Consider the following 26,394-nt stretch of genomic DNA (forward strand, 5'->3'; position numbering starts at 1 on the left):
CCCGTCCTCCGCCGCCCGGCTCGGAAGCCCACCCGGAAGGTGCGGGGATCTCGGGCTCGTGTTGTCGCCTCAGCCCATCTCAGCCCTCGCGTCCTCCGCGGCGCTACGGCTGCCTGGGAACCCCCACCTTTCCGGGCTCCCCGGGGGGCTGCCGCTTTCCCCTGGCACGGGCCTCTCTCAGCAGCCACTTCTCCATCCCGTACCGGAGGGAAGAGTTTTGGGCCGCTACTCTCCCCCCATCCCCCTATCAATAACTTCTGTGGAGCCATTGTATGGACTGGGGCCCGCAAGGGGCTGCCTTCGGATCAGCCTCCCCCTAGTAGCGCACGCAGGAGGAGGTGGAGGCGGGGTGAAGCATGCTCCAGTCCGGCGCCCCCGCCGCGGAAAGCTGGTCGAAGGGGGCGTGAACACGGTGTCGGCGTGGCCGGGCCGGGTGGTGGGCGCGGGGGGGAGCCGCCACTAGCGGCTCTCAGCGGCAGGCTGCGGGCAGCGCTGCCGCGGTATGAGGCGCCCGGGAGCGCGCGTGAGTGTGCGCGAGTGTGTGCGCGCTGCGCTGGGGCTGCGCGGGGATCCTTTGTCTGCTAGTGCTGCCGCTTCCCCTCCTCCCTCCGCCCTCCCTCCCTTCCTTCCCCCTCTCTCTCTGTGCCTGCCTCTCCTCCCTGCTCGCTGTTCTCTCTCCCGCCCTGCGTTCCCCTCTCTCCCAGACTCCAACCGCTGCTGCAGCTGCAGGTTTGTAAATACTGGACCAACACACACACACAACATGGCTGACGCTCGCCCTGCTCCGCCACCAGGGTCTCCGCCTTCTCTCTCTGTCTCCGCTGCTTAGCCTCTCCTCCGTTTAGGCTTTTGTTTCTTCCCCTCCCCCTTCATCTCCCATCCAAAAAAAGGAGGAAAAACAATTCACCCTCCTTATTGCGCGCATGGCGGGATTTCAAGGGTAAGGATCCTTGCTTTGGAAGCTTTCTCCTTTCGTTTTGCTGTTTACAACAAAATGAAACCTAAAAATCGAAAGGGATTTGGGAATCTGGCAAGGCCTGGGGCGAGGGAGGAAGGGAGGGCAGGAGGGGGGAGGTGGGTGAGCCCCGATGAGAGAGGCTTGGTTGGAATGTGCGTATCTTTTCCTTTTTTTGGGTGGGGGGAGGCTAATGCAGCAAAGTGCTGGCAGAGATGAAATACTGTGTTGCACTTGCAGAGAATGATGTAGGGCCATTTCTTTTATTTCGTAGTTAGGTGTAAGGTATCAACTCAGCACAGGCACATCAAAAAGACCTGAACTAGTTATGTCAGAACAGGCATTGTGTAGGTAAAAAGCGTGGCATATCTTTTTGGATTTCTTTGCATTCCCTGTATTTCCTTGCCAGTATCTTAAACAGCTCACAAATCATGGGGATATAAAACTGGAATTAACTCTTGCCAGGTCTTTGTGTTGCTAGTTTTCTGTCACAGATTGATTTGCCCTTGTAATGACAGCAGCACAATCCAAAGCATATCCTTTTTGCTAAAAGGAGCGCGCCTGCTTTTCGTACTCCTTTTTTATTAAACAAAAAAAAAAAAAAAGAAAAAAAAAAAAAAAGGCATGGCGTTGTGAACTTAAGCGAGCTGCCAAACTAAAACAAGACAGCATGCTCTGACCTCTACTAGCGCAAAGCAAATGCTCAGTTCAATACCCCCAGCCTCAGTTATTCACAGCACTCTCTTCTGGCTTTGATGAGTATTACATATTTTCTTGCTTATGACGCAAAACCAAAATAACGTTTGAAGGTAATTTGTTGAACATATTACAGGTGATCTGACGTGGAACAGGTTTATATCTAGGTTGTAACTTCAGAGTGAATGCTGAAGGTGCAAAGACATGGTTTATATGGCTTCTAGACGGATTAATTCATAGTTAATGTTTCATTTTTCAAGATCGTGTTTAAAGACACCTCCTTTATTCCGTCATAAACACATGGATAGACATAGTTTCTGTTAATATCTGAACACTACCCTAAAGTGATGAACTTCCTGTCTCTCATCTTTGGCTACTTTGCTTTGGAAGCTTCTAGTGGAGAAGAACTGGCATGGCATAATAAGATTTTACTGAAATAGAAATAAATGCTGCACTTCAATGCTAGAATTAAGTACTACTTCTGCTGCTTTTTCTGTACCCATTAGCAAGAATTGATTAACTATAGGTAAGGAGAAAATAACTTGTCATAATGAGTTTACAACAGCGTAAAACTTGAGGAGTCATCCAAGTTACAAGATCATTTTGGAATGTGTATCTACGTCATGGCTGCTGAGCCAACTGTACTGCTTCTAGATGGAAAAGTCTGAGCAAAAGTCAGTAAGTGGTTACATCAATAGATCCCTGCAGCAGTTATTTTTTATTGCAGGTTTGGTAGGGTTTTTTTGTTTGTTGTGTTGGTGGTTTTTGTTGTATTTGGGGTTTTGGGGTTTTTTTTGTTTGTTTTTTTACATTAACCTGAAGACAGTATTGGTGAAGCCACGAATACCATGAGTCAGGCATTCATTGGGATAGCCTCCAACTTTTGAAATTACTGCTCTCTTATTCTGTGAGTTGCACTGAGGTACGTAGCTCCTCCTTCAGAGTAGGCCTTTGGATACTTAAGTTGACCCTTCATCTGAAGAGCAAAATAAAAATATGCCATCCTCAAGGCATCCATTTAAATAGTGGATTGCTTAAAACCAGGCATGTTTAGCTCTGGTACTTTGCAGTTTTGTTGCTAGAACTAGAATTTTACTTTATAAAATTCAGGTCTGCCTCACTACCTTCATGCGGTTTCTTCTCTGTAGTATCTGTGCTATTGCTTGCAGTTTTGTTCTTTTCTATGAAACTAGAAGATACTTCTTTTTGTCTTTGTTGTGTTAATTTGGTCAAAAATCAATATCGTGTGTCTTCATATGCCATGAGAAGCTGATCTAGTTGAAGAACTTGCCACATCTTTGTGTCTTTGGTACCACTAAGTGAAAAAACTCTAGTGTTTTTGCCATTTGCAATGCTTGATTGTGTTCAACCCAAATAAAAAAGGTAGTACTAGTAAAATCTTGTTTTCCAAAACAGTTTACGTTTCCATATTGGACAGCAAAGCTGAGGAAGAAGATGGCTGCAAGAAACGCAGTCTTAAGCAGTCAGCTTGCTGGAAGATGTTAAAAATTGATTAAGGAAGAAATACTTTTCAGAGAATCTTTGATCAAGTAAATTATGACCCAGTGTAGTTCTAAGTATTTATGAAATTAGTGGAATATAAAGTACTAAAGATAATAAACACTGTTAGTTGATCCTATTCTTCGGTATACATATATTCTCAGTTTGGGTAGTATTCTTCCATTGACTTCTTACCCTATATCTTTACTTGCTATCTGTTGCCAAGCTGCACTCTTTGACATTTTTAGACCTGTAGACATCTAGCTGATGCAATAGCTGTTTTAAAGTATTATTTTTTAATGTAATGTATACTTTGCTTACTGAAAGATTTTCAGTAAGAATCCTGTTTTCTGATGAGAACAAACTGCCTTTTTTCTTTTTTTCTTAATGAATTCTGCTGCTATAAACCTTTTGTGTTTTCATTTTGGTTTTCCTTTCCTGCTTTCCTTTCTTTCCTTATGTATTAGAAAGATCAATCTTGACTTCTTGATGGTAAGACATGAGAATACGTTTTTGTAGGTGACTAAAGGTGAAACAAAGTGGTTTAAAAACCATCTTTCAAAATCAGTTCACTGAAGTTGAACTGAGAGAGAATCACTATTATAGAAAGAAATTTCCTGTTGTATGGTTAAATAGCATGTTTCTCATACCAGGTGTGAGAGATTTCTTAGTTTGTTGTTTTTCTCTTCTTCCTTCTCTTAGTACTTTTCAGAGTTCAGTGGTTTTATGACTGAAAGACAAACGCTTATCTTTCTTCTTTGACACTGGTTTTCTTAATGAGTACTTTCAAGATGTGTCTACTTTCTATCCAGAAGAATGTGACCTTCCTATTGTAAATGGGCAGACTGCATCCATCCGTATCTCTGACATAGATAAGTGAGTTCTTTGCAACAGTGTGGTTAACTGATTTGTATTTATCTATGAACAGTTGATTATAAAGGCAACTTGTTCAACCTCATCCAAACAGTGGTGAAATAATTTAATTAAAACTTGCTGCTTTTGCCATGTGGTGGTTGCAGTTAACTTTCCACTGTAGCGTAAAAAGTGAATTTGCTGATGTCATACAGAATTCAGGAGTTGAATTGATTTGGCGATCAGGTTGTTGAGAATAGTTTTGTAAATCCAGGATATCTCTGTATGTTTGTTTCCTGTAGTATATGTTGTGAAACCACCATAAATCTATGCCGTATGAGGTCTTGTTTGTCTTGCTTACATGGAAACTGTATTGAAATGGTTCCACAAAATGCCGAACTATATAGAAATCGTTGTCATTACTTGTGCTGCCTGCTAGCCTTTGTAGTTATTCCAAGGTGGTTGAGATGCTGAAATATTCTCTGGGGATTTTTTTTGGTGGTGTGGGGTTTTCTTTTGTGTTTTGGTTTTTTTTAGGTGCTTGCAGAATCAGAGGTAACAGCAGTTAACCGTAAGCACTTACAAGTAGATTTTTACAGTCTTTTTGGTAAGACTGTGAAGGTTATAAACCCTGTAGAGCTGATTAGCCATTTGCTTGGCTTTTTGTTGTTTGCTTGCTTGGTTTGTTTGTTGCTTTGTTTTGGGGTGGATTATCTTTGTTTATTTTATTTGTTTATTTTTAATGTTACTGTTGAGTGTTCCAATATGGTATTCAGTGCCTGGACCTACAAGTACTGGGGAGAGTTGGTTCTTGTTTTCAAGAGCAGTTCTGGGGGTTTCTGGTTTGTAAGTACTTAACTTACACAGAACGACTGCTGAACTTCGGTTTCGTTTCCATATGGTAGTTTGAACAAAATAGAATTGTATAATTTTGGTTACTCCTTTATTGTATTTTCCCTCAGTTTTCCAGTTACCATGTTGCAGTTTTACAGTGGCTTTGCATAGGGAGAACATTTTTATCATGGTGACTAACTCTTCAGTCTACTTGCTGTCTTTGAACTGATCACTTCCACTTCACCGCTTCTGGCCCAGCCAGACACAGGTCCTATTCTCTGACTTCTTGTAGCTGGTAGTCCTCTTCTAATAGTGCTCAGCTTGAATCCTGAGATCTCGAGCTTGGTAAAATAACTGTAACTTTGGGAGTAGCCTGTTAAGGTGACAGTTCCTTCTGGATATATACCTCAGAGGCTTCCCCCCCCCCTCCTCCCCATTATGTTGCTTTCGTTCTTCTCCTAGGTTCATGTTAGACCAGAACAATTAATGAATACCAGGAGTGTTTGTGCGTTCAACCTGTTTTAAGATTACTAGACTTACTTGGTTGTGAGATGTGACACTACCTTTAATGTACCACTGATGCTGCATTAGCCAGATGTAGCCAGCCCCCTCCCCCCCCAAAAAAAAGAAAAAGCACTAGGATTGACTTTTTTTCCAGTGATGTTTTTGACTTGTTCTAAAGCTTAGGAAGTTGTTCTACCTGGTCTGTGCCATCATGCCAAGGCCTGCAGAATTTCAGCTATCTAAACTTAAATTTCAGCCCCTTACAGGAATATTTTTTGACAACTTTTATTAATTCAATTTAAATGTAAGAATGAACTTTGATAGAGCGTAATCTCTTACCTTAAATGAGTAAGAACTAAAAGATTTATTAAATGTCAGACTTCTGGCCTGGTATTTATTAAAATCAAATAATTACTCTTTTGCAAAACACATTGTCCCAATTCTTTGTTCCCTGCACAGAAGGGAGCATGCTTCTCTAGTACACATAACAAAGGTAGTTTGAGTCCATTGTATAATCTTGTTTGCTATTGAGATTTTTAAATAGGGAACACTTCAGATTTCTGGATTTAATGTAAGTGCTGTGAGCTGAGTAGCCTAGAAGAAGGCAGGTCCTAGAATACTTCTCTGGTGATGTTTGTTTAGAATCTTCTTGATAACCTTTTCCAAATGCCTTGACAAATATAATGTCTGCTAAAATTCAGTGCAGTGCTTATGCTTTAAGCATACAAAGGTTAAGTACCTATCATATACTGACAAGTATTGTGTCTGTCTGCACATCTAATTTATCTTTGTTTTTCAGCCTGGACTGTAAAAGCATCTGCAGATTAGGCGTCATTAAATTTCATAGGAATGAAAAAACTAAGGAAAAAATACTTGGGGGATGTAGATTGTGTAACTTACACAGTTATATTTTGAATACAGTTGGCTATGTCTGTGTGATTCTGGATAATCGCTTGCCTGTCCTGTTTCGTAACCATGTGTGTCTTAGGCAGTGATTTGAACATCAAAGTGAAAGCAGAATTGGAGAAAATATGTTAGAAATTGATTTACTACTTCCTTCTCAAAACCTTCAGTTGAAGAGAGCTTTATTAAATAGGTATAACTCCTTCTTTGTTCATTAATCCCCTTCAAGAAGTTTTTTTGTCTTAATGGTGAAAGATGACACACAAGATTGTTAATGGTTGTTTTCTCATCACTGGAAATGCAGTTTTGTGAGCTCTGATAGGCCTAAATCCATGCTTTGACAAAAGTATATTAAAAAAATAGCCTAACAGTAAATTCTGCCTTTCATAGGACTTCACAGAAATCTGTTAAGTGTTTTTAGGGTTAAGGAACATGTAGGTGTTTTATATACATGGAAACACAGATTGCTGGATACTTATGGTTAACATCTTGTTGGTAGGGCTAAGGAGCCTTCACAGTGCCTGTCCTCAATCTCTCTCTGCTGCAGTAGGGAGGAGGAAGAGGATTTTCTAGGAGTGAATAACGAGAGAAACCTCTTTTAGTCCCTGGACTGCAGGAGTACATTTAGGGTGAATTACATCTTTCCATCTTCTGTACCTCCATTGTGTCAAAAAAAGCACACTTTTTTGTTGGGTGCCAGCCATAAAACAGAAAGGGCTGTCTTCCGGTTCATAAGCTTTTCTAACTGTTTGAGGGAGAGATCCACTCCTACCCTCAGTTATGATAGCGGAATAGACTCCACAACTTCGTTAAAGTTGTAAAGTAGGTATGCTTTATTCAGCTGAAGACGATTGGTCCTCCAAAAGGCATGCATACCTCAGTGCCGTTTTCCTTTTACATTTATCCTGTAAAGTCATAGATATGTATTAGGTTGCACAATACGCCTATACATATTAATATTCTATCCCGCGCTTCTTATTATAATGAGTTAAAAGGCTCTCCACGCATGCGCAGTGCCTCCTGGTGTTCTTGGGCAGGTGTCTTCAGATGAAGTAAGTAGTCTTCCTCTTGTAGGTAGGGGTCTTCAAGATGAAGTAAACGAGCTTTCCTCAGGCTTGAACTTTTTACCTCTGGTCCTCACGCATGCTCTTTAGAAGCTGGATGGGTCTGGTCTACGTCCAACTGGTTTAATGAACTATTCTCTTCATTAGGAGGTTCTATCTTGGTACTGCCTGATAAGGCATCTGCTGAGCTTGTCAAACAAGCTATAACTTAAGCAGTATCCCCTTGTACAACCTCCTGTACATTTTGTCTAACCCCCATGTACAACCCCCCTGTACACAATAGGCCACATCAGTTTCAAGTTACACCTGTAGTGCGTATGGAGAGATGAGATAAATTTATGTAATTTCCTATCACTAGGAACATGTGACTGTATTAATAATGTATGAAAAGTACATTTTTGAATGGTAATTTCTTGTTGTGACCTTAGGATCTAGGGATGAAGGAAGTATTGTATTACAGCTAAGTTTAGGCTAGATGCTTGAAGAATGGAATTTATAAGGATTCATTTGAGGTGGGATTATTGTTCTCCACGTATGTATGAAATTATTTGAAAAAGTTGGGAGGATGTAAGACTTTGCTGTGAATAACCTTCCTAGTTTTCAGTCTAATAAGGTCTCTAAGCACATTTCTGGGAGCTTTCATGTTTGGGTGTGTGTGGTACAAGGTTGAATATGTCGCAGGGGTCAGTTTAAAAGGCAGAGGTGTGGTTGTCCTTCTGTGTGCTCTGCTTTTCTGTAGGACAGACTTCTAGAAAGCCTCTCCTGCCTTTATAGGTAAGTATATCTTGCCTTGTGAGATCCTGTTTTCATTGGAAGATGCCTCATTTTTTCACTTCTTGAATTCTTGTTTCTCCCCTTCTCTGTTTCTCAGCTGAGCAGACTCAACCTTGTTTAGCCCCCTCAGCAAGTAATGTATAAGGGATGTAAGGTTTTGATTAGTTTTTTTTTGAGGGGGGTGTTGTTTTTCATATTGCCATTACCTAGATTAATACAAAATCTCAGGAAATACTATTGAATATTTGTTAGGACATCTAGTTGAAGTCAGATGTAAAGCTTTCTAAAGAGCAAATTACATTTAGAAGCTAAAAAGGGAGAAGTTTACTTTTACCTTTGTTGCTGTTCTCACTGAAATCCTATCTGGATTAATTTATTTTCTCACTTCATTCCCATTCGTGCTGCATCTACAGTGATTTCAAAGCAGGGATTTTGATGAGAGCTTATTATCAAAGTCTAAGAAAGGAAAACATGTTTGCTGTTTCGGTAGGAAATGAGATTCCAAGGTGGGCCTCAGTCTTGACTCCTTTCTTGCCATCATTTTGTCACCATTCTGCTACTGCAGAACAAGAGTAATTCAGTCTTAAGGCAGCTGTTTCTGAGTAGAAATTGTCATACGCTCACATTAATGCAGGTGTTCTCTTACTTTTTTTCCACAGTCCCATACATAACTTTTGAAATAACTTGAAATAGTTCCTCATCTTAAGTACTTCAAGATCTTTGGATTAATTTCATGAGTATGTTTAAAAAGCACCAGCAGTATCAGTGTTGGTCTGTTCCATTCCAAGCTCTCTACTGCTTTTAGGGATAGTCACTGGTTTCACCGCTTGATTTTTCTCTCCCTGTTGTCCTACACCCCTCTTTCCCCCCTTAATGCAGGATGTGTTGTGTTTTCAATCAGAAGTCTGAAAGGCTTGCATGTAAGCAAAGAAGATACCATGTAATAGCACAGTGCTGATGGTTCTCATGCAGAAAGAAGTATGATTACCGGTTTAATAAATTGTCGTTGTCCTTGTTGGTGAATCCAGTATTGACTACAGTACTAAATTACTGGTATTACAAATCTCTGATATCTTTTCTATACCACTGTATTGCTCTTTTATAAGTAACAATTTTTGTTTTAAGGTACTGTTATTTCACTGACCATGCAAATTTATAAAAACTGCAGTTAGCTGTAGCTAGAGCTTATAATACAATGCTGAATTTTGTTTTCAGTGCTTTGCTATTACTGCATATTACAGCTTTGACATCTGTTGAGCTATTCACCATTAACATTGTCGACAGTAAGTGAGTATACTGCAGTTCCGGAAAAATGAAGATCACATTATGGGTTAGTAGCCATGACAAGAGACTTACAATTCTTAACAGCAAATGCTTTCACTTAAGTAATTTACATTTCCAGTGTGAACAGTTACTTAAATGCATTTGTATGAGAACTGCTTTAATCTAAGTTAAAATGGCCGAAGGTGAAGAAAATAAGTAATTTTTTTCATGACTGGTTGCTCAGCTTTTTCAAGATGCAGATTAAAGGCAAGAGATAATTTTTCCAGAATCCTTTTTCCACATATTTTTGTTCTGATCATTGCAAAGATAGGATGAAAATTATTACTGATTCAGATTATCTAATTTAAGCTTTTCTTACAATCAGATGCATAGGGAGAAAAATTCTTACACTTTGAGTATGAGTTTAGGGTCTCTGTGTGATCATGCTTTAGTTTGAAAAATGTTACTGTTTACTCTGTCACTATAGTAATTCCTAGCAAACGTCCATTTTTTAGCTAGAAGAGACCTTAGTTTAACCAATAACTTCACTGTAGTTCCTTCCCTACTGTCACTTGATTAGAAACCTACATTTTTTATCAGAGGCAGTAGTATCTGTGTCCAGCAGAGACTCAAGTTAATTGCAGTTACTGTGGTGTTGATTGTGGGGGAAGTTTTAGACATACATATCAGAAAACTGTGAGTAAATGGGTTCATAGTATAGCTTATATTTTTAGTTGCATGCAGAGCTAGCGTAAATAGCTATTTCTAACCTGGTTCCTCAAATTGGTTTTGGCCCAGCTTTTTTAAGTGCTGAATTGCTACTTATTTGTCAGTATCCATATTGGCTACTTAAATTGAGACTCATAACAATTTTTTACTTTTTTTGCTGTTACAGATTGTCCTAATAAGAATTTGTAAACCTCATACATTTTTGTCTGCCTTCAGAACTGGTTTTGCTGTAGCACAAGTCTGAAGTGTTGATATATGATTACTTGGCTGACTTTCCCTTCACAATGTTTTTGGTGTTCTGGCCTTCTCCACCAAGTTGGTGGCCTGACGCTGCTCATCTTGAAGACACATAATGGTTATGTTATGAGTAAATTATAAAACAGCTGCAGAAACTGGATGCAAACCTTAAGAGTCAGTGATTGTTAAAGCATGAACTCTCGCTTCTGAATGCCGGAGACAAAATACATTCCTCACTGTGGGTGTCCTGGGTTTAGCAGCAGCAGTCATTTTTTCTCCTTCTTGGTAGCTGGTGCAGTGCTGTGTTTTGACTTTCAGCTGGGAACAGAGCTGAAAAACAATGATGTTTTGGTTTGGCCAAGGACTTTGTGGGCCTCATGCTCTGCCAGGGAGGAGGGGAGCTGGGAGAAAGCAGAGACAGGACACCTGACCCAAACAGACCAAGGAGGTATTCCATACCACAGCACGTCATGCCCAGGATATAACTGGGAGTTAGCCGGAAGGGCTGGGTGGACTGCAGGGTTGGAGGCGTATGGGTCAGTGCTTGATCGGGCTGGGGGGGGCAAGATATCAGTCACCTGGTGATGGGGTGTTGTATTCTCTTCCCTTGTTATTTCCTTTATCATTACTATTATTGGTGGTAGCAGTAGTGATCTGTGTTATACCTTAGTTACTGGACTCTTATCTCAACCCGTGGGAGTTGCATTCTTTCTGATTCTCCTCTCCATCCCTCCGAGAGTAGGGGGAGGGCAAGAAAGGGGGGGGAGTAGGTAACAAGCTGTCTGGGTGGGTTTAAACCACGACAGTGGGCCTTCATCATTAATGAAGTCATGGAAACCTGCTGCATTAGTGAGGGAAAGAAGTGTTTCAATTATGTCAGCAAAATATTTGGTCTTGCAGAACTAACTGATGTCACATGCTTAAGCTTGACTTAGGAAAATATTTTAATTCTGCCTATTTGAATTTATTGTTGCTGTGGCATCTTCTCAGTGTACTAGGCTGTAAGGTCTTGGAACACATGTCCAAGAATAATGAGTTCCTTATGCTCCAGAGGCTGCTAGTGAGATAATAAGCCTGAAAGTGGTCTGTCAGATGATAGCTCTTTTTATCTTTAAAAGTAGGGTAGAAAACTTACGTTCGCTTAATGCGGGAAGCAGTGCCTGTATAGCAGCATTTGTGTACAATATCTGTGTAGCAGAGTTACAAGCCTGGATTGTTGACAACTGGCTTACATACACTTCAAATGCCCCTTAGAAAGACCAGCCAGCCTGGGATGCGAACTCAGTAGACTGATTTGCCACAGTTAGTGCACTTAGCCAAGTCTATTAGGTTAACTAACTTAACCACTCCATTGCCTTCTAACAGCAAGGTTGAATATGTTTGTCCTGGGGTTGTTCTTCCAGAATACTTGGGTGATTCTTTTGACTTTGGAACACTGCTTTTCAGAGCAACACAAAAATAAGCCTAGTCTTCGAACGAAGCCTGGTGACCTAAGTGTTCCCTATGAGGAGACAAGCAGGGAACAGAAATGTCTTACTTCAAGTGGACATTGCCCTTTAGTTTCTAGAGAGCTGTCTTTGTTACCAAACCAAACTGAGAAAACTTGCTTACAATTATAATACATTATTTGGGTCTTATTTTCGTAAGTAAGTGATACAAACCTTACCACTTTTTTTAAAGCTGCTTGGCTAAACTCCCAGCTGTTTATTTCAGTTCTGTAGCAGAACAGTTGCTTGAGGAAAGAAGTAGATTATAGCTCTAAAACAACTCTTTAAAAATGCTCTATGCATATGTCTCTATAGTTCTGGTACTAAAGGTGTGCATAATATGGCAGTAACGGGATTTTTTTTTTTCCCCCCGAAATCAGGTCTTCTGTGACAAAGAATAACTGAAAGGCTTGTGTATAGATAAATATGTCACTTGTGCTTCTCAGCTGTTGGAAAGGCAGTAAGACTATAAACTGGTTTGTATTTAAAAACCTGTACATGAATTAATGTTGAACTTGGACTTTTATATTGATAAGCACATTGGGTTTTTTTAATGAAGATGCTTCAAGCTCATTTGGCATTAATAATTTCTCTTTGTCCTCCTTTAGATTGATTCCTATTCAGTAGAACAGCCACTGTGTATGTTTTTAATATGAAATTTTAGACCCTTTTTTTTTTTTATTATTGTGTTCAATTTTAGGTATGTGTCCTGGGTTCAGCTGTAACCTTCTTGTGTTGTTTTTTTTTTCTCCTTCTTAGTAACTGGCACAGTGCTGTGCTTGTGACTTTAGCCTGAGAACAACGCTGATAAAACACCAATGTTTTTAGTTGTTGCTAAATAATGCTTACCCTGATCAAGGACTTCAGTTTCATGCTCTGCTGGTGAGGAGGGGTGTACAAAGCCGGGAGGAAGGAGAGACAGGACACCTGACCCAAACTAGCCAAAGGGGTATTCCATACAACAGCACATCATGCAAAGTATATAAACTGGGGGGAGCTATCCGGAAGGCCCAGATCCCTGCTTGGTTTGCGCTCTGTATTGATCGGCAGGTGGTGAGCAATTGCATTGTGCATCACTTGTGTTTTGCTGTTTTCTTTTCCTTTTCCCCTTTTAGTTTAGTATTCTATGCCCTTGTTATTTCCCTCATTGTTTTTAGTGGCAGTAGCAGTAGTCTTGCGTGATACCTTATTTACTGGACTATTTTTATCTCAACCCATGGGGTTTCCATTATCTTGATTCTCCTCCCCATCCCTCTGGGAGCTGGAGGGGGGGGGGAGAAGGTGGAGAGTGAGTGAGTGGCTGAGTGGTTCTAAGTTACCAGCTGGCCTTAAACCAGGACTGTATGTATTTTTTGGACTAGCATGGGAAAGGAGTTATTCAGAGGGCAAGCGTAATTGCAAAAAGTCAACGAGTCCTTCACTCAGCTATTATTGAATGTGGTTGTGACATTGTGAAGGTGGGAGGCAGATCAAATAAGAGTCTATTAGACTTAAATCAGTTTAATTTTAGACAAATGCTAACGTTACTGTTTATAAACCCTAAAAGACAGAGTAAACCTGCCAGGCTTTCTGGAATAAATTTTGCGGAACTTAACTTTCTAACGTTTTCTGTGATTTTTGTGTATTCTTATGTTGTCTTTTCCCCTCGAAACGTGGAGGGAAATTCAGAAAGCTAAATTTGTTTAATGCGAAATGAAGCTTCAAACCTGTAATTGAAAATGACATTTTTTTTTTTTATTATGCATCCTGGATATGGCATGTGTTTATCATTCTCATTCCCAACCACTTTTACCTCAGAAATTTTGTTATTCGTTATTTTGTCACTTCATTCTATCAGTAGTTGGATTTTTTTGCCTGTGCGTGTTGATGACTATCTTGTCTTCCCTTTCAGGCAAAATCTTATGCCTATTGTTAATTTTAACCATCAGCGGATGTATTCATAGCATGTCTAGTTTAGTGAACGTGTAGTGCTATCACTTCTAATCAGCCCATATGACTTGAGGTTTGGTATTTAAAGATCAGTGCTCTTTGGAGGCAAATTCCATAACCACTAACGTACAGTTCCTTTAGTTGTGGGTTATAGGCGTTTTCTGGCCTTTTTTCTTTCTCTGAAGAACTCCAGGAGCATATATAGATGCAGATTACTAAATGTAGTGAAGAAGGCTTTGATCAGTTTCCCAAACTGTTTCCAGTTGATTCAAAGACCCAAGCAATGGGAGAATCCTTGATCTGTTGAGCTGGACCAGCTGAGATGATCATCTATTGCAGGCACACCTGTCCATTCATCAAGGGAAGGTGGAGAATTTTAAAAGCTTCTGGACAGAGGTGGGCTAATTAAACAGTATTGGTCTGCACTAATGAAACTTCTTGCTGCTTTTTATATGAAAAGTGAAAGATGGAAAATGTAGTAAAAGTACACCTTTCTGCTTATAAAAGCAAAGTTAGTCATCATCTTTGTTTTTCTCTGTCAGTTTCTGGGGTTTTTTAATTCCACAAATGAAAAAAATAGCTAGCCTCTGACTAGGTTATTTGGTAGCATCAGGGAAGGAGGAGGAGTCAGTGTTACATATCTGCACTTCCATAGCTATTGCAAAAATCAGTCAGTTTATCATGTACATGCAGGTGTGGCAGAGGCTACATGCTATGCAAGTTCCTAAAGTTCAGGGAACTGTATTAATTTGCTGGTTATACCCAACATAAAACTAAATATAAGGGTGTTTTTTGTGTTGCTTTCACTTCAGTGACTCCTATCCCTGATACATAAATAAGGTTGCAAGTTGAAGGATTGTTGTGGAGCTGTGCTGGAATGTTTTTTTGACAATTAAATATTCACAGATCTTGCTGAAGGATAATATTTCTAATTACTTTTTGGTTTTGTTTTGCTTTTTTTTTTTCCTTTCTGTTGTGCCAAAGGGTGAGTCTTTCTCCAGTTTGTTTGGAGTTCTTCTCTGAGCAGTTTAAACAGCATGAGTCGCTTAATGATTTGGAATGAAGCAAATTTGTCTGCAGTTATATATAGGGATCCCTTACTTTCTGTTGAGCTTACATTAGCTTCAAGTAACTGCCAGACTTTTACCACTGTTTAGGAAACAGATTTTGAAAAACCTATAGTGAATTGTCCCACATCTGTGATTGTTTTGCGCATTAGAACTAATAAGCCACATTGCATTGTGACCTAAGGGTTGAGAGGTGTCCAGTCAATGACTGCCATTAAAAGCTCGTGAGTACAATATGGCAGAGTTCTTGCTGTTTAAGTTCATCGGCTTAATCTTTTTTGTCTGTGTACACAATGCAGGTATTGAGTTACACTTACAGACACTTGCGATGTTTTCATGTGTTTGCGTATACCAGATTGCTTGTGTGGAAACTTGTCATTATCTCATCATTATTTACTTACGGTTTAAAAAAAAAAAATTGCACTATTTTTGCCCCATAAGGATCTGTAATTGGTTACAAGAGCTTTTGTGAGTTTTGAGAGAGGGAAGTATGTAGTATCTTAGAATTGTTTTTTGAAATACAGTCAAGTATTGTGAGGAAATTATATCAAGAACAGAGATTGAGGATCTTTTTTTTTTTTTTCTTTTTTGTCAATCAGCTGGCCTTCAGATAAAAAAAACAAAACCCAACAAACACTAATACAGGACCTGTAAGTATAAGAAATAAATTGTATTGCACACTGAGAGGTAATTTTTGTTAGGAAGGTTAGTTTCTTCAGCTGTAGAAGATTCTTGAAGGCATAATGGGTTACATGGTCTGGAAAGTTCTGATAAACCATTCTTAGCATGTCATTGGATTAATTTTCATTCAGATTCCATTAGTGAAAATGGAAGCATGCTTACGAAATCTGATATAAGAATTTTTAAGCCACACACTTTTAACACAATAATGGAAAGTAAAGAGGAGTAGTAAACACAAGACTTGGTAAATAATACGCGTTAGCTATAATCAGTTTAACATACCATCAAGGAACCAGGTTAAAATAGGTGATCATTTTGAGAACCTTTTATTTAAGACCTGCTTCTCTAAGGTGCTGGTTTACTATACGTGTTGCAAGGAGAGGGGAAAGCATTTATTATGTGTCTTTGAAACCTTCAGCAGACAGAATAATTCAGAAAGCACTGGAAAAGCTGTTCTTCCCCTTTCTCAAAAAAAAAAAAAAGCTAGAAAAAAGTTTTTCATAAGCCACACGAAGAGAGTTGTATGGTGTGATAAACTGATCCTGCTTTGAGGGCTAGGATTATCATCCTAGTAGGTCACTGCACTGCCTGTGTATTAGTAGTGTTAATGTTTGTAGCTGAAGAAATAAAATTCACCAACTTGTTAGTGAAGTTGTAATTTTATTGCCTGTGCTCTGGGGAATTAAGGGAAGAGAAGGCAGAAAGGTTTCTTCTCAAGCAAGTTTTACTCTTGTAGCAGAGACATAAGCTCAGTCACCAACTCTTAATACGGAAAAGCATCCCTTTATAATATTTTTAACAGAATCAAGATCACATTAAATCACACTCTTGTTTTTTTTCCTACTCAAGTGTTACACTGGGTTAGTAGAGGACCTCAGGAGTGGAGCTTGATTCCAGCCAACTTTACAGGTGGAAAGATTTTAAATGTAATGTAAATGAAGAGTTTAAAAGTATATGATTGCCTAAGTTGGGAGTTGTAATGGGTGATTTGGAGAACCTTGAAGCATTGACATCAAAACCTAGAAAATTTAGCTTTTGTTTTAAAGGACTAGGAAAGCTCAGCCTTATGTGTGACTATTGTAGGGAGGTACAACTCACATGTCTAAGGCTGAATTACAATTTTTTTTTTTTTTTTAAATCAGTGATTCCAGTCATTGCTGGTGGAACTAGTTACCATGAGGAACACTTGTGCTTCTGGAGGCTTTCTAGATACAGCTGTATTTGTAGAGAAGCTTGAAATGTATTTTGCAATACTTAGATGCTGTTAAAAACAGCACAAGGGAGAGATGCTGAGTTGCTGAAAAATTGGGCAAAATGTTCAATGCATTGTTCACAGCTGAAGTATTTGGCCCCTAAAAAAAAATTGACAATGTTTTAATCATTTTTAATACCAGCAGTTTTGTTGCCACAGGTTGCACACCATGTAGAGTAGGAAGTCATCTCTTAATTGTGATAAAAGATACTGTTGGAAGTAATAAAACTGTAAATGAGAATCATACCTTCTCTGTAAACTTCTTTAGCTGCAGAAAACAGGGAAGAAACTGTTATGTGGTTAATAATCATATAGTTACATACTTATGCTGTTTGAGCAAAGTGATGAATAGTAAGCAGGTTGGAAATAACAATGTTATGTGACTGCCTCCTGTAAAAGGGAATCTTCTCCTTGTGTAGATGGAACAGACATGGATTTCCTGTAGATCTACAGCTGATAGCCTTAATTAGTTTACTGATTTTAATAACAATTATGTATCACAGTATCACAGTATGTTAGAGATTGGAAAGGACCTCAAAAGATCATCTAGTCCAATCCCCCTGAAAACTTTGTTCTGTCTCTAGAAATGTTAGTTATGTTGCTCATTCTCAAGACTGTCCTTTACTTATGTATGCAAAGTGCTTATGTGTTAAATGTGATAATTGTGTTTTGTGTTCAGCTATAGTAGTAAAGTTCTTTCTGTGTTTAGAGCTGTTCTAAACACAGAGAGGTGAAGAGGTCACTGCAGTTAATCAGTATAGTTCTCTCTTGCTGTACAAAGTTATGTATGCATGGATGCACATGCCTGAAATGCGTTCTGACCAGTGCTAGCTTTCATTATCTGTCTTCCTAAAAGTTTGTTGCTGAATGGTGAGTCAAATCATCTGTTTTCAGTTGCATATTGACCCATCAAGGTAGAAAGGCTAGTGAAGTCAGGGCATGAAGTGTTGAGTTTTATGTATTATAATGAAAAAATACTGTTCTCATTTAAAGTACAAAGGCAATAGTTCGGGTAGCTCAAATAATATTAAAAAAAAAATTCTCAAAAAAAAGAAGAAATTGCACTCTGCTTGCTGATATGTGCCCTGTATTTTGCTGTTGGCTGGCTAAAACTTGAATATTTCAGATTATTTGACTCGTCAAATACCAGTTAGTTTTCTGATAAATGTGATACATCAATGAAGATTCAGTACTTCACTGCAATGAGTGTGTGAACTAGGAGCTCCCAATACATGAAATACCTTTAGATTTTCATTGAGATAGCTGATCAACTGAATTTCTGCTATGGGCTTTTTACTAATTTGAATGGCCTAATGAATATAATTGTAAATGAGAGATCATTAGGTGGAAGGTGCAAAGGGACCACTGGTTCTAAAACTTTGTGAAGAAACATCTGTCCTCTAATAGAAGTGTGTAGGAGCTGGTCAGAATATGTTGGTGTAAGATTAGGTATTAAAAATGTTTTCCTTTTATTGCATTTTGGACTAGTGGCATGGTTGTGTAGATGGGAAATGCTTCTAAAGAAGCCATCTAAGAATTCTCTGGTATTGGGGTCTGTCGTGCTGTGAGTCTGCCCATGATTCTGTTTATGCTGGAGGCTGCTCACCTTCAAATTCAGGAGGGCTTGTGCTCAATTGCTGTTGGCTGCCTGAGATGAGCCATTAGGACTCATGTCTCTTATTCTGGATGTATGCTTTAAGCTCTTTGGAATCAACTTCTAATAAAACTTCAGTCAAAATTGCTTAATTGTCTTCATCATGATATAATTATGAAAAATAGGGTTGGGTTTTCCCCTGCAGAAAGAAACTGTGACCTTCTTGAGCCAGTAGTTTAACCTTTAGATCAGAGAGGTAAACTGAAGAGTACAGAGAGTATATATATCTTTGATAAGGACATAGTGTGTTTTTTACAAACAAAAAATCCCTAGTGAACTGCTAATAAGAACCTGAACTCTGAACAAATAAGCACTGAGCAATTCTTGTTAATGCATATTTAGCAAAGACCCACTGGGGTTTGGCAGCAGAGCTCCTCAAGTCCCCGCATATGTTTTCTTTCTATCCAGCATTGTGTGGGCTGGATAGCATTGCAGCTGTAACTTGGTAATGTGTCATTTGTGCTGCTGAAGACAACCAGTGAGACTTCTGTTTGTATTCTGTGTTCTGCTTTGTTCTTTTTGAAAAATTTGCTGTAATCCAGTTTTGCATAGGTGATGGCTAAAAGGTTTTTTTGTAACAAGTAGCCCTCAGTGAGAAATGAGAAACCAGAGAGAAGGATGAACTGCAGCTAGTCTGCAAACAGGCTAGGACAGAAAAAATGCTGCAGTGATCCCAAGAGGGTATTGGTATGAGGAACTATGTAAAAAGTTGAGCAGCAGATTGAAGTGGTCATTGTCAAATGACTGGAGGAATTTTTCTATAAAGCAATGGTAAAATGAGTTACATAAGTGCAAGGAATACTGGAGGCTCAAGTTGAGGAGAAAGATACTGCAGAAAGAGTGTAAGTACAAAGTTTAGAAAGAAGTTAAAGACTTCTTGGTTTGCTTTAGTTCAGTATTGTGGAATGGCATATATCTTCCGAAACGATGGTAAAGTGGCACGTGGTATTGACAGGTAAAGAGATCTAGCCAAACTGAAAGTGTCACTGATATGTAATAAATGTGGGCAGAGCCATGCAAGCTAGGTGTCAACAGCAGCACAGACTTCTTAAATGATACCCTCAATCAAAGTGCTTGAATTTATACATGCAGTATTAAGTCACTTCTGTTGTGCACACATTAAGGCTTATCTCAACTCTAGAACAGTTATTATCCATGTACTTAAAATGTTGTGAAATGCACGAAAAACAGAACTCTAAAGAACATGAGAAGAATTGTGTTTTTATAAAGATGGATGTATGTGACAAAGACTGAAGCTGATGTAACAGGTTGTCCTGGGTTTAGCAGTAGCAGTCATTTTTCTCTTTCTTGGTAGCTGGTGCAGGGCTGTGTTTTGACTTTCAGCTGGGAACAGAGCTGATAAAAATGATGTTTTGGTTTGGCCAAGGACTCTGTGGGCCTCATGCTCTGTCAGGGAGGAGGGAAGCTGGGAGGAAGCAGAGACAGGACACCTGACCCAAACAGACCAAGGAGGTATTCCATACCACAGCACGTCATGCCCAGGAGGTAACTGGGAGTTACCCAGAAGGGCTGGAGTGAACTGCAGGGTTGGAGGAGGTATTGGTCAGTGCTGGGTCAGGCTGGCGGGGCAAGTTATCGGTCAGCTGGTGATGAGGTGGTGTATTCTCTTCCCTTGTTATTTCGTTTATCATTATTATTATTGGTGGTATCAGTAGTGATTTGTGTTATACCTTAGTTACTAAACTCTTCTTATCTGAACCCGTGGGAGTTGCATTCTTTTTGATTCTCCTCTCTGTCCCTCCAAGAGTAGGGGGAGGGCAAGAAGGGGGGGGGGGAGTGAGTGGACAAGCTGTCTTATCTGGGGTTAAACCACAACAGTTCTTTTTGGCGCCCAGCGTGGGGCACGAAGGGGTTGAGATAACGACAGATCTGACCGGATTAATAGGCACTCGTCACAATGCTGATTTATTGGCTCTCAGAGTTGTTCCTCTTGATCTCACAGCTTCAGAATGTCGTAACTTACTTAGAGCCGGTATTTGCTGTGTTAGTGTTTATCAAGTGTGGGGCTTGGGCTAAGGTTCTTGTCTCACTGTACTTTATGTCAATGGCTTGTAATACGGGCGGGCTCCAGCAGCAGGGCAGGACGGACATGGCCGTGGACTGGCCCCTGGCCATCCGGCTGCTCCTCACCGTCCTGGCCCTCGCCCTTGCCTCTGTCTGCGTGAGGCTCTGGGAAGCCGAGGGGGAGCGGCCCCGGGAGAGCGGCCCCGGGCACCAAATGGCGGCGGGAGCGGGCCGGAGTCCGGCAGGGACTGGCTGCCGGTGGAGGAGGTCGGGGAGGCCGAGGAGCGGGAGGAGGCGGCTGCCGCAGAGGAGCCGAGCCCCGCGGCCGAGCCCAGCCCCGCGACGGCCGAGAGCATTCCCCGGAAGCCGCCCGCCGAGCCCCAGGAGGACGCAGGAGACCCCGCAGCATTTCCCAGCAAGGCAGAGGAGGAAGATCTGGACTCAGAAAAAGAGAAGCTGGTGGTGGGAGAGCCGGCAAGCACAGCAGCTACACCAGCCCCAGTGACAAGTACAGCAGCATCGTTTGAGAGTTCTGAAGGTTTTGGATGGCCTTTGGGTACCCTTGGGACCTGCCTGCTGATTGTGATGGGGATCAGCATGTTGGCACACACACAGAGTGTGTTTTACCCACCGCCATTTTGTCTGATCTCAAAAGTTAAGCAGAGTCAGGTTTGGGTCTTGTCTGGGGTTAGACAACAATATGGGAGGACCAAGAGGTTTTCTCCAAGGCTGGAGAGTCATGAGTGGCAGGGCATGTGGGACAGTATGGGCAAGTATCTAGTCCACTGGGCCCCTCCAGTGCTTTGGAAGCATTGGAGATGGAAGGACAGTGAATTATTTTGAGCCTGGTGGGCCCATGACCCTTAAGGCCAACAGAGCAGAGATGCAACATAGAGATGGACTCATGATCGAGGGGTGGACCTAACAATGGACACTACTGCCCAGGTTATTCATGTGTGTGAACACTGCACACAGCCTCTCCTGCTCTGGAAGACTGTTACAAGAGATGGAGCCTGGCATCATGGACCAGATGGACTCAGCAGCTTTATAGGGACTGGCCCATGCACTGATGAGAGTGCACTTAGATAAGAGTGATGGTATATTGAAAATGTGGGATCTGAGCATGACGTGAATGGTATGGAATAAGGGGTGGATAATGTCCTGGGTTTAGCAGTGGCAGTCATTTTTCTCTTTCTTGGTAGCTGGTGCAGTGCTGTGTTTTGACTTTCAGCTGGGAACAGAGCTGATAAAAATGATGTTTTGGTTTGGCCAAGGACTTTGTGGGCCTCATGCTCTGCCAGGGAGGAGGGAAGCTGGGAGGAAGCAGAGACAGGACACCTGACCCAAACTGACCAAAGAGGTATTCCATACCACAGCACGTCATGCCCAGGATGTAACTGGGAGTTAGCCGGAAGGGCTGGGTGGACTGCAGGGTTGGAGGAGGTATCAGTCGGTGCTGGGTCGGGCTGGGGGGGGCAAGTTATCGGTCAGCTGGTGATGAGGTGTTGTCTTCTCTTCCCTTGTTATTTCATTTATCATTACTATTATTGGTGGTATCAGTAGTGATTTGTGTTATACCTTAGTTACTAAAATCTTCTTTTCTGAACCCGTGGGAGTTGCATTCTTTTTGATTCTCCTCTCCGTCCCTCCAAGAGTAGGGGGAGGGCAAGAAGGGGGGGGGAGTGAGTGGACAATCTGTCTTATCTGGGGTTAAACCACGACACAGGCACAAGACTTTGCCTTTAATATTTGGTTGAGTCTTACTAAATAGCTGTGTAGTTTTGCAAGTTCCAAGGATCCTACCATGGGAGAAAGTTCTTGGTGATTTACATGCATTAGAGTAACAGAAAATTTTTGAAGAGTTCTTTATAATAAGTCTTTTAAAAAAATAAAAATAATTTGGAAGCCATTTTTTAGCTTACCAACCAGTGTATTTGTGAAAAAAAAAAAAAAAACAAAACCCACCAAAGTTTAATTTAAATTTGGTATTTCCAGGGTTTGATTTCTGAATCATGCCTTAATTTTTAGATAGGGTTTGAATACTTCAGATTATTTTCAGGATGTGCCATATTGCATGCTGCTCTTTATGTTGTGTTTAGTTTGCATATCTTTTGAGTACTTTTTTTTTATTGCTCTGAAATAGGAAATATAAAATTAAGCATCAGTTACATTGTTATCTTGGAGTTTCAGCAGCTTGGGCTCTAACAGTTCACACTGCAGTTCTGTAATTTGATCGTGGGCTCTGTTTACAGTGTTCTTAATAGCACAGAATTTGCTGCAATAAGATCAAGAGAAACCTTACAGTTTTTAATATGTTGCGAAGCAAGCTTCTCTAGCTTATTTGCTTGATCAAAAACTTATTTCCTGGGGGCTCTTGTTCCCACTTTCTCTTTCACTTAACAGTTCTTACTTTGTTAAAAGAATCTGAAGGCATATATTTAGGAAATTTTGAATGTATCAAGTGATTCTGATAAAACCCAAGTGATTTAAGTTTAGTTATAAAACTTAATATTGGTGCCAAAAAATTGTCACTCTTAATTAGTTGGCAGTTACATTTTGCTGCTGCATGAAGTCTTGATGACACTGAGACATAATGTGAAACCTCTGAGACCATTCACAGAACTTTCTATATGAAGTGGCAGAGATAACCATTTCAGTTTCATAACTGCTGGATGAGTAGGGTAACTGCTAATTCTGTGTAGCACTCGACTAGACATTAAGAAATTATGATGCTCTCTTGAAGTAGTCCTCTGACTTTCTGAAGTTGACAAGAAAATAGATGTGGCTCACTTGTTAACAATTAAGGCACTTATGATCAATGTTACCCTTAATTCTTTATTCTTATACTGTGATCTTATTTCATGCTAGAAAATAAATCTTGTTATGGGAAGACTATGCATTGATCTCACAGCTTTGTAGACTTCTGGAGTAGGGTAGACTTCTAGCGTAGGGTTTCACTATCATAACTTCACTTTAAACTTTCTCTCACAGTGATTTCTTGAACTACTTGGACATATATTGGAGAATTGGACATATATTGTCGAGATTCCTAACTTTTATATTCAGGAAACTGTAGAAGATACTTCAGGTCTCTGATGGACGAGGCTTCAGCTTGTGCTTATGTTTGCTAAGAATCTTTGGACAACTTGTTTTTAAAGGCTTTTTTTCATGCCCGCTGGAGAGTAAAAAGAAAAACTAGACTTGCACAGCCTAGGACTTTGTAACCCTGAAGCCAAATACCAGTTCTCTATCATCTATATAAAAGGTTCTGTAAAGGGAGAAAGCCAGGTTTTTTCTCTTAAGGGGTATCCCAATGGCAGATGAAAACAATGATATTGTGCAAACAGATAACGATATGAAGATAAGTGGGAAGGAACTGGGAGAGAAGGAGGGAGAAAATAATATAAAGGGCATACAGGCTGCACTATAGAATAGGCACCTAATTTTTGATTGCTGTTGTGGTCAAAAGTTACTACTAGCTATCTGTAATAGCTTTAATCTATTGGAAAAAAGGTAAATTAAAAATGTAGTTGAGATACATCTCTTCTTTCACTGTTCAGATGCTCAGATACCTATTTGTCAGATAGCTGTTAGGCTGTGTCAGGCATTATAATGGCTGCTAGTTGAGTCATCTCTGGTAGTTTATCTAGAACAGTTTATTGTTTGTTCTCCATTTCCATTTGTGGCCCACTGAGTAAAATGCTTTGGTATGTGTAAATGCAGTGAATTTCATGGCGAAGCCCTTGGAAGTATACTATGGTATGCCACTTGTGAAGACTCACTTTTCGAGGCCATAATCCCATATTCATTTTGTATATGGAGTTTGTACTATATGCTGAGGGCTAGCTTAAAATATGAATATAGTTAGATGATGGATGTCTGTCAGTCGAATTACAGAGATGACATCACTGTAATTTGTAGTTCAGCAGTCTGAAAAAAAAATATACCTCAATTGCAGTAGGTTTTAAACAAAAAGTGCTATGGTGGTGTGTTTCTAAAAAGTAGGTGTTTCATTCTAGATACATAAACTTCCAAAAAAAGTAGTTCCTACTGTCTGGAGAGATTTTTCCTCCTTTAGTGCTTAATAAACTTTAACAATCAATTAGTTGATGTATCTTTAGTCAGATTCATCAACTGTTGTCTTAAGCTGGAAAATACTCAGGAAATCTCACTGCTAACGATTGTTTTTCACCTTTGGATTGTATTTAAGAATGCAAAGCATACTTCATGAATGTTTAAGACAAATACCCTACCCTTCATTGTAGGGTGCTTAGAATTAATTTCCTGAAATAGATCTTTCTTCCAATAATCCAGGGCTTTTCAAGGAGCAGATGCCAGCAGAATATGTCTGAATGGGATGTAGTGTGTTCTTCCTGTAATTTAGAGCAGTTGTTCAGGATGGTAGTGTCAAATGTCATTACCCTGGGTTTTGCTTTTCTGTTTGGTGTTTTTTCCATAGAAAGTGAAAGATCATACTTGTGTCTGTGTATGTGTTCCAGGCTATTGCTCTAATGCAGATGAGAACACAATTTCTGAACCTTACATCTCCCACAGTAACTATGTAAGGATAATGCAGACAAGGCAAAAACTCGTAAACAGGCTTTCGGAGGAAAAACATATTTTAGCATTTAGCCTATAAGGTTTTGGTTGGGTTTTTGTTTGGGTTTTTCTTTGTTTTGTTCTTTTTAAATACAGAGGTAGGTGCGTAGGGGCTGAGAATCCTGTGGTCTTCTGCTTTCTTTACTTGTGCTTTTATTATAATTTAGAACTGTAGTGTAGGAGTTCTGAGAATTAGGTTTGCAAGATAATACTCTGATGCTTGGAAGAGTGGTCATTAAGTCCCTGAAATTAAGAAAGATAAGCAAGTTTGTTTAAAAATACTATTTTATAGTACCATTCTAATGAAGTTCTTACTGTTGCCTTTACAGAATGGCTGAATTATACACTGTCAAAAGTTTATTTCGAATTACATCTGTTGCAGAAATAAGTTTTTTCGAAAGCTAAATTGGATTAAGTGAGACAGGCTGTTTTAATGTTGTATGTCAGGAGGAAAATACAGCAGTAGTAAGGAGCAAGCTACACTTTTGTCTTCGTAACAGCTAAATTTTGCTAATTCAGAAGTAAAACCCCAAGTTGCTGGCTAGGGTTAAACCATGACACATGGATAGGAAGCATTGGAAAGTATACTTTCAGGATTTTTCTTACTGTTCTTTCCTTTTATTTGTGTGTAAGAATTTTGAATGCAGTTTCTGAGCATTAACAGTTGTGTGTGTTCTTGTAAAACTACACTAATGCTTCAACTTAATGAAGTTAATTTAAAAAAGCAATAAAATATAATGCACATTTCACCTGAAATACTGCTTCTCACTGAAGTAGAGCTACGGTAGGGACATTTGCTGAAAGGTGTTTTAGACAAAACTTGTTCAAACAGTTGCCTAAGACAGGAAACTACTCTTTCAGAAGAAATATTTTGTAAAGCTACCTATGTCTGAACCACTGGGATAATTCCTCAATATATTACTGTTGATAGATGTTCTGCTCTGGTGTTCTCAGGTTTCATAGGATTCCTATGTTATGTCAACTTACCTGGTTTAATGCTGTAATGTCAAGTTCTTGTCTTCAGAACTTACCAGCAAATCACTGTTATTATGGTAAAGAGTATGTCTGTTTTTTTTAATGCTAAAAGATTTTAATGAATTATAAATAGAAACTGCAGTGTTCTGTCTCATTTATTCCATATTATTAAAACACTTAAAATACAGGAGTTTGCTGAAAGGTCAAAAACATCTATATTAAATTCCAGAGTCTTCATGAAGTATCATAGTCTTATCTGTAGAATTTGAGTGTACCCATATGTTGCTTCCTCCTTGGCAGAAACTACAGTATTTGTAGTCCCATTCTCAACAAAAGCCATTTGAATAGACACCCTGTTAACAAGAGATTGCACAAATTTCAGATTCTTTCAGTCTTCTGCTGAATAATCTGCTG

General features: G+C 39.8%; 1 protein-coding gene across 1 annotated transcript in view; it reads left to right on the forward strand.

Moving 5' to 3' along the window:
* The first annotated feature begins 604 nt into the window (after positions 1 to 604).
* Positions 605 to 26,394, forward strand: part of SPIN1 (spindlin 1) — a 58,893-nt gene continuing 33,103 nt past the window's right edge. The window contains exon 1 of the mRNA XM_061356319.1: positions 605 to 940. The gene's annotated coding sequence lies outside the window, so the exon portion shown is untranslated. The remainder of the gene's footprint in view (positions 941 to 26,394) is intronic.

This window comes from Neopsephotus bourkii, unplaced genomic scaffold (assembly GCF_033783945.1).
Source record: "Neopsephotus bourkii isolate Nb327-2 ecotype Australia unplaced genomic scaffold, CSIRO-AGI_Nbou_v1 NB_96, whole genome shotgun sequence".
Lineage (NCBI taxonomy): Eukaryota > Metazoa > Chordata > Aves > Psittaciformes > Psittacidae > Neopsephotus > Neopsephotus bourkii.